Source organism: Pseudophryne corroboree, chromosome 7 (genome assembly GCF_028390025.1).
Source record: "Pseudophryne corroboree isolate aPseCor3 chromosome 7, aPseCor3.hap2, whole genome shotgun sequence".
NCBI classification, from domain to species: domain Eukaryota; kingdom Metazoa; phylum Chordata; class Amphibia; order Anura; family Myobatrachidae; genus Pseudophryne; species Pseudophryne corroboree.
In genome coordinates, this window is record NC_086450.1 from 513,116,511 (window position 1) to 513,131,903 (window position 15,393).

At 47.2% G+C, this 15,393-nt stretch overlaps 1 protein-coding gene and 2 non-coding genes across 6 annotated transcripts in view; all 3 read left to right on the forward strand.

The window, feature by feature from the left end:
* Nucleotides 1-15,393, forward strand: part of LOC134945910 (serine/arginine repetitive matrix protein 2-like) — a 115,263-nt gene that overhangs the window by 82,501 nt on the left and 17,369 nt on the right. The gene's annotated exons all lie outside the window — the stretch shown is intronic.
* LOC134946887 (U5 spliceosomal RNA) lies at nt 6,344-6,458 on the forward strand. The gene has a single exon (XR_010182461.1). It is a non-coding gene; the product is annotated as a U5 spliceosomal RNA (small nuclear RNA).
* LOC134946941 (U6 spliceosomal RNA) lies at nt 7,052-7,158 on the forward strand. The gene has a single exon (XR_010182488.1). It is a non-coding gene; the product is annotated as a U6 spliceosomal RNA (small nuclear RNA).

Below are 15,393 nucleotides of genomic sequence, written 5' to 3' on the forward strand. Positions count from 1 at the left end.
CAGACAGGACCTGCTGCAGCAGGGGGCCTGTCTGTTCCAAGACGTACCGCGGCTGCGTTTGACGGCATGGCGGTTGAACGCCGGATCCTGAAGGAAAAGGGCATTCCGGAGGAAGTTGTCCCTACGCTATTTAAAGCTAGGAAAGAAGTGAACGCAAACCATTATCACCGCATATGGCGAAAATATGTTGCGTGCTGTGAGGCCAGTAAGGCCCCAAAGGAGGAATTTCAGCTAGGTCGATTTCTGCACTTCCTACAAGTCAGAGGTGACTATGGGCCTAAAATTGGGTTCCATTAAGGTCCAGATTTCGGCTCTATCGATTTTCTTCCAAAATAGAACTGGCTTCACTGCCTGAAGTTCAGACTTTTGTTAAGGGAGTGCTGCATAGTCAGCCCCCGTTTGTGCCTCCAGTGGCACCGTGGGATCTCAACGTAGTGTTGGATTTCCTGAAGTCGCATTGAGTTGAGCCACTTAAATCCGTGGAGCTACAATACATCATGTGGAAAGTGGTCATGCTGTGGGCCTTGGCGTCGGCCAGGCGTGTATCAGAATTGGCGGCTTTGTAAAAAGCCCTTATCTGTATTTTATATGGATAAGGCGGAATTGAGGACTCGTTCCCAATTCCTTCCTCAGGTGGTAGCAGTTTTTCATGTGAACCAACCTATTGTGGTGCCTGCGGCTACTTGGGACTTGGAGGATTCCAAGTTTCTGGACGTAGTCAGGGCCCTGAAAAGTATATGTTTCCAGGACGGCTGGAGTCGGGAAAACTGACTCGCTATTTATCCTGTATGCACCCAACAAGCTGGGTGCTCCTGCTTCTAAGCAGACTATTGCTCGCTGGATCTGTAGCACGATTCAACTTGCACATTCTGCGGCTGGAATGCCGCACCCTAAATCTGTAAAAGCCCATTCCATGAGGAAAGGGGCTCTTCTTGGGCGGCTGCCCGAGGGGTCTCGGCTTTACAAATTTGCCGAGCTGTTACTTGGTCGGGTTAAAACACTCTTGCAAGAGTCTACAAGTTTGATACCCTGGCTGAGGAGGACCTAGAGTTTGCTCATTCGGTGCTGCAGAGTCATCCGCACTCTCCCGCCCGTTTGGGAGCTTTGGTATAATCCCCATGGTCCTTACGGAGTCCCCAGCATCCACTTAGGACGTTAGAGAAAATAAGATTTTACTCACCGGTAAATCTATTTCTCGTAGTCCGTAGTGGATGCTGGGCGCCCATCCCAAGTGCGGATTGTCTGCAATACTTGTATATAGTTATTGCCTAACTAAAGGGTTATTGTTGAGCCATCTGTTGAGAGGCTCAGTTGTTATCATACTGTTAACTGGGTATAGTATCACGAGTTATACGGTGTGATTGGTGTGGCTGGTATGAGTCTTACCCGGGATTCAAAATCCTTCCTCATTGTGTCAGCTCTTCCGGGCACAGTATCCTAACTGAGGTCTGGAGGAGGGTCTTAGTGGGAGGAGCCAGTGCACACCAGGTAGTCCTAAAGCTTTCTTTAGTTGTGCCCAGTCTCCTGCGGAGCCGCTAATCCCCATGGTCCTTACGGAGTCCCCAGCATCCACTACGGACTACGAGAAATAGATTTACCGATGAGTAAAATCTTTTCTCTAACGTCCTAGTGGATGCTGGGGACTCCGTCAGGACCATGGGGATTAGCGGCTCCGCAGGAGACAGGGCACAAAAATAAAGCTTTAGGATCAGGTGGTGTGCACTGGCTCCTCCCCCTATGACCCTCCTCCAAGCCTCAGTTAGGTTTTTGTGCCCGTCCGAGCAGGGTGCAATCTAGGTGGCTCTCCTAAAGAGCTGCTTAGAAAAAGTTTTTAGGTTTTTTATTTTCAGTGAGTCCTGCTGGCAACAGGCTCACTGCATCGAGGGACTTAGGGGAGAGAAGTCAACTCACCTGCGTGCAGGATGGATTGGCTTCTTAGGCTACTGGACACCATTAGCTCCAGAGGGATCGAACACAGGCCCAGCCATGGAGTCCGGTCCCGGAGCCGCCCCGCCGACCCCCCTTGCAGATGCCGAAGATGGAAGAGGTCCAGAAGCAGGCGGCAGAAGACTTTTCAGTCTTCCTGAGGTAGCGCACAGCACTGCAGCTGTGCGCCATTGTTGTCAGCACACTTCACACAGCGGTCACGGAGGGTGCAGGGCGCTGGGGGGGCGCCCTGGGCAGCAATGTATAATACCTTTTTATGGCTAAAAAATACATCACACATAGCCCTTGAGGCTATATGGATGTATTTAACCCCTGCCAGATCTCACAAACTCCGGAGAAGAGCCCGCCGAAATAGGGGGCGGGGCTTATTCTCCTCAGCACACAGCGCCATTTTCCTGCTCAGCTCCGCTGTGAGGAAGGCTCCCAGGACTCTCCCCTGCTCTGCACTACAGAAACAGGGTAAAACAGAGAGGGGGGGCACTTTTTTTTGGCGATATTACTATATTTAAGCTGCTATAAGGATACAACACTTATATAGGGTTGTTCCCATATATATTATAGCACTTGGGTGTGTGCTGGCAAACTCTCCCTCTGTCTCCCCAAAGGGCTAGTGGGGTCCTGTCTTCAATAGAGCATTCCCTGTGTGTCTGCTGTGTGTCGGTACGTGTGTGTCGACATGTATGAGGACGATGTTGGTGTGGAGGCAGAGCAATTGCCGGTAATGGTGATGTCACCCCCCAGGGAGTCGACACCGGAATGGATGGCTTTGTTTATGGAATTACGTGATAATGTCAGCACATTACAAAAATCAGTTGACGACATGAGACGGCCGGAAAACCAGTTAGTACCTGCCCAGGCGTCTCAGACACCGTCAGGGGCTGTAAAACGCCCTTTACCTCAGTCGGTCGACACAGACCCGGACACTGAATCTAGTGTCGACGGTGAAGAAACAAACGTATTTCTTTATCATCCACTAGGGGTCACTGGAGTACTCTTGGGATATGGACGGGCGTAGCCGAACAAAGGCACTGAATATTCAAATTTAGGACTCTCCCCCCCCTCCATATCCCCAAGTACCTCAGTGTACTTTGCCAGTGTTTTTTCGGTGCTCACAGATGAACATCGGCTTGTGGCAAGGCCACATTTCAGAAGATTTTTATTTTTATTTTTAATTTTTACACTTCCCGTCCCAGTTTATGGAAAAACATGGGTCCGGGATGGTGCCGCTGCAAGGCAGCGGATGGCGTGTCGGTCCTCACAAAGAGCACCCTCACAGCCACAGGCGCTATAAGCAAGCGCATGGCGTGTCGGTCCTCACAAAGAGCACCCTCACAGCCACAGGCAGCCACTGTCTCCTGCAAACTGAACGGAGCTTACAGAAAGAAGCTCCGTCACAGCCAGGATGAGACAAAGAGCTGGAAGAAACAGCCTAGATGAGATGCTGGAGGCTGAAACGGAGCTTGCACAGAGAAGCTCGTCACAGCCAAGAGAAGGCGGCACAAGGTATGAGTGTCAGGGCGGTCAGCTCACGCTGCCGCCCTGCTGTGTGTGAGTGTTATACTGTAGAAATGTCCATAGCCGCTGAACACGCCGCTGAAGGTCTTCCTGAACGATGCGCAGAGCGGCCGCACGTCACTCAGACGCCGGCCGCTCTCACTACGCTGATGCCCCGGCACAGGCGCCGCCGAGATTACCCGTGTGCTAACGAGCGGCCACACGTCACTCACGGACGCCGGCCGCTCTTCCAGTCACCGCACGCCGCTGAGGCCGGACACAGGGAGACTGTGTACGGCTGTAGGAAGGCGCCGCCGCCGCCCGCTCTTCCGGACGGCTCCCCGGCGCTATATACAGCGCTTTCCTCCTTTCCCTGCACCCGATCCCCGTAAGGTAACATGGGGAGGCAGGGGGGGGGAGGGGGAGTAATGCCCATAGCAGCAGCAGAAGGCTGCATGGGTTAAAGATAGGCTGCTCAAACTATCACAAGCAGTGCAGCAATTTTAAAGTCATGGGCTATAATATCAGGAAATTATATGTTTCAGCACAATTTATATATATAATAAGTAAATTTTATATATATAATATATAATGAAGCTGTTTGCTAGCACAACTGTGTATAATATCAGTATCAACTGTGATTATATGGTTAAGTAAATTTTATATATATATAATATATAATGAAGCTGTTTGCTAGCACAACTGTGTATAATATCAGTATCAACTGTGATTATATGGTTAAGTACATTTTATATATATAATATATATATGAGGCTTGGCCTAGCAATGGCCTATCAGGGGCATAGCCTATTGCAGGTTTAATCATGTTTTCTGTTCTTTTCTGTTAAGACTGCAAGATAATAACACTGCAGGCAGTGTTCATATTAATAGAGGCTAACTAAATGCATGTATTTTACATACACCTGTATTATCACTGTATAATCTGTATAATAGGCTATTAAGCCTATATTAAAACTGCAGCAGGTAACTGTACTGTGATTTTCTGTAAAAGCATGGCATGACGGCCATTTCAATCATTGCTGTTTTTCCAGTTATACATTCCGGCCATACACCTCTGCTCCACAAGGAGGCGCAGGGGTGTTGGTGGGAATTTTTTGTTCAGGATAATTCTAGAACATTCCTGCCCTACATCTTTAAGCCACCAGAAGGCGCAGGGGTGTTAATAGGAATTTGGTTCGGGTTTCATATGCCCAGGTGAACTGCTTTTCACATAAAGAACACTTTAGTTTCCTAAAGATTTCCGTACAGAGAAACAACCATGAGTTTCATATAAATATGCTGTTCAGCAATAACATATATATATATATATATATATATATATATATATATATATATATATGTGCCATATAATCGGGCAAGTGTCTGTCTGTTGCCAATTATGTTGTCTGTCTACATAGCGAATAAGGCTCTAGTGCAGACTAAAAATACTTTTAAAAATATTACAGTGGCAATTCAAATTAAAAGAGCGGTAATCGGAGTCTCGGAGTTACTCCGCCAGCTCTAACAAAAGACAGTTTTTTTCCAAAGGGCCAATTTCCCTTTGGGTACCAGAGGGTTTATTTCACTGGTCTTATAATTTAATGCACGATTATAGGTCAAATCTCACACCAATAACTACGAGTAAGTACGGTACATTACTCCAGCACTCAGATAGTGCGGGGTTTTGGACAATCATACATAATCGTTTCCAAAAGAATGCGATCCGCCATTGGTAGATGCGTTTCTGTCAAACATTATAAAAACCCAGGATACATTTGGGTCACTAGAAGCTATGTATGAAACCATGCCGATCACTGTTAAAAGAAGCTGCAGAGTATATCTGTAAAGCTTCTGCTAACGCCGGTTATTTTCATTGTCGCTAGTAAACGCGACAAGGCCAGAGCTTGTTTGCTCCTAAATTTGATATGCTTGTAACGGCATTTTATCCCTTGATGATATTCAGCCATTAGCGCATACAGTATACTTGTCACGGTGTTTTTAGTCACGCCTTGTAACGACAGGACGTTACAGTCAGCAAACCAGTGGTTTGATGACCTCTTTTACAATTGTGGAAGCGTGTCTTTACATGTTACATTTGAGAGGTTTCATGACTTCAACTCATATATGTCTCAGCTATTTACAGCTTAAAGTACAAAACTGCTTCTGTCGAAGGGTTTGGCAGGTGATCATTTACTCTTTGCTGGCTTATAAACCAGGCAATAGTACGCCAAGTTACTTATTCCCCTCTGTTTGAGCAAAACCAAACAGCTCCGTTGCTATATCAATAAGCAAGTCATTTACTACAGTTAGAAAATGGATTTTCTGCAGTTAGTATTTGCTTATTGGAGCCACAAAATTGCATAATTGCATTTGATCTTCATGTCGACCGTTGCTTATCGCTTCCGGTATTTACCAATGTGATGATGGGATGATAGCTCATCTCACATACGAACTATGTATTAACAAAGTTCCTCTAACTTGCGCTATTAAGGTATACTGCGATAGCAGATCAAGTTCGAAAACAATCGCATCTAATTCTGTCTAAACGATGTCAATTCCTAGGTAAGATTACAAATACGGTAAATCAAAGACTTTTACCTACTACACCAGCAAGAAGGTACATCTAGTAATTAGTGCAAAACACGCACACTAGCGGTACATTGGTGTATTCACCTATTAAGAATAAAGATGTGTTTTCAATTTAGGTCCCCACCCTTCACTCGCGTTTCCCACAGAGGGACAAGGGTGCATATACTCTGGACGACAGTCGCAGAGAGTCAGGATTTGTAGTTACAATCAGCGCAAAGGTTCTAAAACACGACAGATGGCTGTCGATACATGTCCTAGAACTCTGTGCATTTTACAATGCAATAAAGGATTCGCTTTCAGTCTGACCAGGGATAGACTCTGGTTTCTCTTCAGAACGAATAAATCTTTCGCTTTTTACTAAAGATTTCTGTGGAGAGGAACAACCGTGAGTTTCATGTAATTTTGTTTTTCATGCCTGGCTCACGCTGCCCTTAAGCAGTCAAACAAAGCAACGGCAGTTGCATACACAACAACCAGTGAGAACCAAGAAGCCGCATGGTAATGCGGCAGGTAACTCAAATCTTCAATGGCTCAGAACGCCATTATGTGAAAATGTCAAGAGATCAATCCGTGAGTGGACATCTGTTAGACATACGATCTCACCCGTCAGGGTTTGGATCTTGAAAACTGGACATTAAATCCAGAGGTGTTTCATATGTGAGTCCACAGAAGGGGGTTACCCTCAAGTATACATGATGGCATCTCGCCACAATTACAAAAGCTCAGTATGTGTACATCACATTCATGGGGTCATTCAGCATCGTGTATCTGGCTCCACCATTTTCCGCTTCTCTCTTCGTTGCCAAAACGGATCAGAAGACAGTTCGTCACTGTCATACTGGTGGTATCTCATGGGTTTCGGAGAAGTTTGCTTCTCGAATTTTCAAGGAATACTTGCACACGATCTTGGCCCGCTCATAATACGTCCAACCTGTTACATCAGGGAACGTTCTTTTACCCATAGTTACCTATGTACCTATTATCTATGTACCGCAGCTGCAGTTGACGGGATGAGGGTTCAGTGCTCGCTTCGGCAGCACATATACTAAAATTGGAACAATACAGAGAAGATTAGCATGGCCCCTGCGCAAGGATGACACGCAAATTCGTGAAGCGTTCCATAAGACCGCCCTCTTAAAAAAATAGAGCATTACAGTATCGGTTATACCAACCATGTAACGAAATAGTAAGCCGCTTAAGGCAGCTCATTATTAAAAAATTTCGTGTGCTTACATAGGTTGTAAACCTCGGAAGTTTCCAACATCATACTTCAAGTACCCGTATTCTGTTAAACGGGATGGGATGGAAAACTGCGTTCATCTGCACTAACAGTGCAGGTATCTGTGTGGTAAACGTATTTTCAAAGACGTTTGCCTCTATTTGCGTCTGTAAATATCTTTCTACAAGGTGTCACCAAAGTTCAGACTCTATTTATCCCACCTACAACGCCAGGCGATTTGAGGTTGGGATCAGATTTATTACAGTTTTCATATTTTGGAACCCTTTCAACAAAGGGAAATTAAGTTTCATATTTTTTTGAACCTTTACAACAAATGAGAATTAAGTTTCTCACTTTGGAAAACATTTTTCTTCTAGCCTTGGCTTCTAGCCTTGGCTTCGGCAAGGGTTTTGTTTTCATATTTGGGTGCCTTGTATTCCAAGCCACCGTATTTGAGTTTCTCATGACAAAGCAGATCTTCGGACGAAATCCGCTTTCGTATTCTTCACATCAATATACCAATAGTGGTTCCTGTGGGGACAGCACATTCTAGAATTCGGAATGTGGTACACGCATTACGCGTTTATATATGTACCAAACGTCTACAGTACGTGATATGAATATGTTGTTTGTTCTATATGATACTGCAAACTGGGGTTAGCCAGTTTCTCAGCAGACATTATCCAGTTGGATAATAATGACTACAAGTCAGACTTACTTTAAGGCTAAGTTACAATCGCCTACGTCAGTAATAGTTCATCCCACAGGTTCTGTGGGAATGTCAGACCCAACGGGTCGTGGAGCGTCTACGACGCGGCTACATAGCCTTCAGTGCACCACGTTTGTGCACGTTTATACGTTATAAATGGTGGCGCCATCAGCATTTAGCTTTGGCTGCCTACTGTTACAAGTATCAAACAGCTCTCCCGCCCACGAGGGAAGCTTTGGTACGTCCCAAGAGTACTCCAGTGACCCCTAGTGGATGATAAAGAAAATAGGATTTTGGTACTTACCAGGTAAATCCTTTTCTTTGAATCCATAGGGGGCACTGGACGCCCACCCAGAGCAGTTTTACCTGGGTTGTTTTAAGCTCAAGGGAGCTTAGTGAACAAATTTTACTAGGGGGGTATTAAGCTCAAAGGAGCTTATGGTAACACATTTTCACCGATTGGCTCAAATTATAAGGTTCTATCGGTTAAGGTGTCAACTGTTTAGTTGACAATAAGGTTACGGATCAACTTTGTGGTTGTCCGTTATGTTATAGGGATTCTCCATTGTCAACCTCTCTATATCCTGTTCGCTCAGTAAAAAACACTGGCAAAGTACACTGAGGTACTTGGGGATATGGAGGGGGGGGAGAGTCCTAAATTTGAATATTCAGTGCCTTTGTTCGGCTACGCCCGTCCATATCCCAAGAGTACTCCAGTGCCCCCTATGGATTCAAAGAAAAGGATTTACCTGGTAAGTACCAAAATCCTATTTTTCCAGTAGGGCCACACGTTATATGATCACGGCAATGAAGGAGGCTTTGCATATCTCTGATACTACAAGTACCACAAAAAGGGGTATTATGTGGGGGGGTGAAAAAACTACCTGTAGTTTTTCCTGAATCAGAGGAATTGAATGATGTATGTGATGAAGCGTGGGTTAACCCAGATAGAAAAATGCTAATTTCAAAAAAGTTATTGGCATTATACCCTTTCCCGCCAGAGGTTAGGGCGCGCTGGGAAACACCCCCTAAGGTGGATAAGGCGCTCACACGCTTATCAAAACAAGTGGCGTTACCGTCTCCTGATACGGCCGCCCTCAAGGATCCAGCTGATAGGAGGCTGGAAACTACCCTAAAAAGTATATACACACATACTGGTGTTATACTGCGACCAGCCATCGCCTCAGCCTGGATGTGCAGTGCTGGGGTGGTCTGGTCGGATTCCCTGACTGAAAATATTGATACCCTGGATAGGGACAGTATTTCTCTATCGTCCTAGTGGATGCTGGGGTTCCTGAAAGGACCATGGGGAATAGCGGCTCCGCAGGAGACAGGGCACAAAAGTAAAGCTTTCCGATCAGGTGGTGTGCACTGGCTCCTCCCCCTATGACCCTCCTCCAAGCCAGTTAGATTTTTGTGCCCGGCCGAGAAGGGTGCAATCTAGGTGGCTCTCCTAAAGAGCTGCTTAGAAAAGTTTAGCTTAGGTTTTTTATTTTACAGTGAGTCCTGCTGGCAACAGGATCACTGCAACGAGGGACTTAGGGGAGAAGAAGTGAACTCACCTGCGTGCAGGATGGATTGGCTTCTTGGCTACTGGACATCAGCTCCAGAGGGACGATCACAGGTACAGCCTGGATGGTCACCGGAGCCTTGCCGCCGGCCCCCTTGCAGATGCTGAAGTAAGAAGAGGTCCAGAATCGGCGGCAGAAGACTCCTCAGTCTTCTAAAGGTAGCGCACAGCACTGCAGCTGTGCGCCATTTTCCTCTCAGCACACTTCACACGGCAGTCACTGAGAGTGCAGGGCGCTGGGAGGGGGGCGCCCTGGGAGGCAAATGAATACCTATTTTGGCTAAAAATACCTCACATATAGCCTCCGGAGGCTATATGGAGATATTTAACCCCTGCCAGAATCCGTTAAGAGCGGGAGACGAGGCCGCCGAAAAAGGGGCGGGGCCTATCTCCTCAGCACACAGCGCCATTTTCCCTCACAGAAAGGCTGGAGGGAAGGCTCCCAGGCTCTCCCCTGCACTGCACTACAGAAACAGGGTTAAAACAGAGAGGGGGGGCACTAAATTGGCGATAGAAATATATAAAAAAGATGCTATAAGGGAAAACACTTATATAAGGTTGTCCCTATATAATTATAGCGTTTTTGGTGTGTGCTGGTAAACTCTCCCTCTGTCTCTCCAAAGGGCTAGTGGGTCCTGTCCTCTATCAGAGCATTCCCTGTGTGTGTGCTGTGTGTCGGTACGTGTGTGTCGACATGTATGAGGACGATGTTGGTGAGGAGGCGGAGCAATTGCCTGTAATGGTGATGTCACTCTCTAGGGAGTCGACACCGGAATGGATGGCTTATTTAGGAAATTACGTGATAATGTCAACACGCTGCAAGGTCGGTTGACGACATGAGACGGCCGACAAACAATTAGTACCGGTCCAGACGTCTCAAAAACACCGTCAGGGGTTTTAAAACGCCCGTTTACTTTAGTCGGTCGACACAGACACAGACAGGGACACTGAATCCAGTGTCGACGGTGAATAAACAAACGTATTCCTTATTAGGGCCACACGTTAAAGGCAATGAAGGAGGTGTTACATATTTCTGATACTACAAGTACCACAAAAGAGGGTATTATGTGGGATGTGAAAAAACTACCGTAGTTTTTCCTGAATCAGATAAATTAAATGAAGTGTGTGATGATGCGTGGGTTCCCCCCGATAGAAAATTATGGGCGGTATACCCTTTCCCGCCAGAAGTTAGGGCGCGTTGGGAAACACCCCTTAGGGTGGATAAGGCGCTCACACGCTTATCAAAACAAGTGGCGGTACCGTCTATAGATAGGGCCGTCCTCAAGGACCAGCTGACAGGAGGCTGGAAAATATCATAAAAAGTATATACACACATACTGGTGTTATACTGCGACCAGCGATCGCCTCAGCCTGGATGTGCAGAGCTGGGGTGGCTTGGTCGGATTCCCTGACTAAAAATATTGATACCCTTGACAGGGACAGTATTTTATTGACTATAGAGCATTTAAAGGATGCATTTCTATATATGCGAGATGCACAGAGGGATATTTGCACTCTGGCATCAAGAGTAAATGCGATGTCCATATCTGCCAGAAGATGTTATGGACACGACAGTGGTCAGGTGATGCAGATTCCAAACGGCACAAAGGTGTATTGCCGTATAAAGGAAGAGGAGTTATTTGGGGTCGGTCCATCGGACCTGGTGGCCACGGCAACTGCTGGAAAATCCGCCGTTTTTACCCTAAGTCACATCTCTGCAGAAAAAGACACCGTCTTTTCAGGCTCAGTCCTTTCGTCCCTATAAGATCATATCTGCCCAGGGATAGAGGAAAGGGAAGAAGACTGCAGCAGGCAGCCCATTCCCAGGAACAGAAGCGTTCCACCGCTTCTGACAAGTTCTCAGCATGGCGCTGAGACCGTACAGGACCCCTGGATCCTACAAGTAGTATCCCAGGGGTACAGATTGGAATGTCGAGACGTTTCCCCTTCGCAGGCTCCTGAAGTCTGCTTTACCAAGGTCTCCCTCCGACAAGGAGGCAGTATGGGAAAAAATTCACAAGCTGTATTCCAGCAGGTGATAATTAAATTACCCCTCCTACTACAAGAAAAGGGGTATTATTCCACACTATATTGTGGTACTGAAGCCAGAAGGCTAGGTGAGACTTATTCTAAAAAAATTTTTTTGAACACTTACAAAGGTTCAAATCAAGATGGAGTCACTCAGAGCAGTGATAACGAACCAGGAAGAAGGGGACTATATAGTGTCCCGGGACATCAGGGATGCTTACCTCTATGTCCCAAATTTGCCCTTCTCACTAAGGGTACCTCAGGTTCGTGGTGCAGAACTGTCACTATCAGTTTCAGACGCTGCCGTTTGGATTGTCCACGGCACCCCGGGTCTTTACCAAGGTAATGGCCGAAATGATGATTCTTCTTCGAAGAAAAGGCGTCTTAATTATCCCTTACTTGGACGATCTCCTGATAAGGGCATAGTCCAGGGAACAGTTGGAGGTCGGAGTAGCACTATCTCGGATACTGCTACAACAGCACGGGTGGATTCTAAATATTCCAAAATCGCAGCTGATCCCGACGACACGTCTGCTGTGCCTAGGGATGATTCTGGACACAGTCCAGAAAAAGGTGTTTCTCCCGGAAGAGAAAGCCAGGGAGTTATCCGAGCTAGTCAGGAACCTCCTAAAAACAGTGCATCATTACACAAGGATCCTGGTAAAAATGGTGGCTTCCTACGAAGCAATTCCATTCGGCAGATTTCACGCAAGAACTTTTCAGTGGGATCTGCTGGACAAATGGTCCGGATCGCATCTTCAGATGCATCAGCGGATAACCCTATATCCAAGGACAAGGGTGTCTCTCCTGTGGTGGTTATAGAGTGCTCATCTTCTAGAGGGCCGCAGATTCGGCATTCAGGATTGGATGCTGGTGACCACGGAGCCCAGCCCGAGAGGCTGGGGAGCAGTCACACAAGGAAAAAATTTCCAGGGAGTGTGATCAAGTCTGGAGACTTTTCTCCACATAAATATACTGGAGCTAAGGGTAAATTTATAATGCTCTAAGCTTTGCAAGACCTCTGCTTCAAGGTCAGCCGGTATTGATCCAGTGGGAAAAACATCACGGCAGTCGCCCACGTAAACAGACAGGGCGACACAAGAAGCAGGAGGGCAATGGCAAAAACTGCAAGGACTTTTCGCTGGGCGGAAAATCATGTGATAGCACTGTCAGCAGTGTTTCATCCCGGGAATGGAAACTGGGAAGCAGACTTCCTCAGCAGGCACGACCTCCACCCGGGAGAGTGGAAACTTCATCGGGAAGTTTTTTCCACATGATTGTAAACCGTTGGGAAATACCAAAGGTGGACATGATGGCGTCCCGTCTGAACAAAAAACGGGACAGGTATTGCGCCAGGTCAAGAGACCCTCAGGCAATAGCTGTGGACGTTCTGGTAACACCGTGGGTGTACCAGTCGGTGTATGTGTTCCCTCCTCTGCTTCTCATACCTAAGGTGCTGAGAATTATAAGACGTAGAGGAGTAAGAACTATACTCATGGCTCCGGATTGGCCAAGAAGGACTTGGTACCCGGAACTTCAAGAGATGCTTACAGAGGTCTTATGGCCTCTGCCGCTAAGAAGGGACTTGCTTCAGCAAGTACCATGTCTGTTCCAAGACTTACCGCAGCTGCGTTTGTCGGCATGGCGGTGGAAAGCCGGATCCTAAGGGAAAAAGGCATTCCGGAAGAGGTCATTCCTACCCTGGTCAAAGCCAGAAAGGAGGTGACCGCACAACATTATCACCACATGTGGCGAAAATATGTTGCGTGGTGTGAGGCCAGGAAGGCCCCACAAAGAAATTTCAACTCGGTCGTTTCCTGCATTTCCTGCAAACAGGAGTGTCTATGGGCCTCAAATTGGGGTCCATTAAGGTTCAAATTTCGGCCCTGTCGATTTTCTTCCAGAAAGAATTGGCTTCAGTTCCTGAAGTCCAGAAGTTTGTCAAGGGAGTATTGCATATACAACCCCCTTTTGTGCCTCCAGTGGCACTGTGGGATCTCAACGTAGTTCTGGGATTCCTCAAATCACATTGGTTTAAAACCAGTCAAATCTGTGGATTTGAAGCATCTCACATGAAAAGTGACCATGCTCTTGGCCCTGGCCTGGACCAGGCGAGTGTCAAATTGGTGGTTTTTTCTCAAAAAAGCCCATATCTGTTTGTCCATTCGGACAGGGCAGAGCTGCGGACTCGTCCCCAGTTCTCTCCCTAAGGTGGTGTCAGTGTTTCACCTGAACCAGCTTATTGTGGTGCCTTGCACCTACTAGGGACTTGGAGGACTCCAAGTTGCTAGATGTTGTCAGGGCCCTGAAAATATGTTCCAGGACGGCTGGAGTCAGGAAAACTGACTTGCTGTTATCCTGTATGCACCCAACAAACTGGGTGCTCTTGCTTCTAAGCAGACTATTGCTAGTTGGATGTGTAATACAATTCAGCTTGCACATTCTGTGGCAGGCCTGCCACAGCCAAAATATGTAAATGCCCATTCCACAAGGAAGGTGGGCTCATCTTGGGCGGCTGCCCGAGGGGTCTCGGCTTTACAACTTTGCCGAGCAGCTACTTGGTCAGGGGCAAACACGTTTGCTAAATTCTACAAATATGATACCCTGGCTAAGGAGGACCTGGAGTTCTCTCATTCGGTGCTGCAGAGTCATCCGCACTCTCCCGCCCGTTTGGGAGCTTTGGTATAATCCCCATGGTCCTTTCAGGAACCCCAGCATCCACTAGGACGATAGAGAAAATAAGAATTTACTTACCGATAATTCTATTTCTCGGAGTCCGTAGTGGATGCTGGGCGCCCATCCCAAGTGCGGATTATCTGCAATACTTGTACATAGTTACAAAAATCGGGTTATTATTGTTGTGAGCCATCTCTTCAGAGGCTCCGCTGTTATCATACTGTTAACTGGGTTTAGATCACAAGTTGTACGGTGTGATTGGTGTGGCTGGTATGAGTCTTACCCGGGATTCAAAAATTCCTCCCTTATTGTGTACGCTCGTCCGGGCACAGTACCTAACTGGCTTGGAGGAGGGTCATAGGGGGAGGAGCCAGTGCACACCACCTGATCGGAAAGCTTTACTTTTGTGCCCTGTCTCCTGCGGAGCCGCTATTCCCCATGGTCCTTTCAGGAACCCCAGCATCCACTACGGACTCCGAGAAATAGAATTATCGGTAAGTAAATTCTTATTTTTACAGACTTTAGAGCAATTAAAGGATGCTTTTCTTTATATGCGAGATGCTCAGAGGGATATTTGCACTCTGGCATCGAGAGTAAGTGCGATGTCCATATCTGCCAGAAGAAGTTTATGGACACGACAGTGGTCAGGTGATGCGGATTCCAAACGGCATATGGAAGTATTGCCGTATAAAGGGGAGGAATTATTTGGCGTCGGTCTATCGGATTTGGTGGCCACGGCAACTGCCGGGAAATCCACCTTTTTACCTCAGACCCCCTCCCAACAGAAAAAGACACCGTCTTTTCAGCCGCAGTCCTTTCGGTCCTATAAGAAGCGGGCAAAAGGACAGTCATATCTGCCCCGAGGCAGAGGAAAGGGTAAGAGAGGGCAGCAAGCAGCTCCTTCCCAGGAACAGAAGCCCTCCGCGGGTTCTGCAAAGCCCTCAGCATGACGCTGGGGCTTTACAAGCGGACTCAGGAACGGTGGGGGGTCGACTCAAGAATTTCAGCGCGCAGTGGGCTTGCTCACAGGTGGACCCCTGGATCCTGCAGGTAGTATCTCAGGGTTACAGGTTGGAATTCGAGAAGTCTCCCCCTCGCCGGTTCCTAAAGTCTGCTTTGCCAACGTCTCCCTCAGACAGGGCGACGGTATTGGAAGCCATT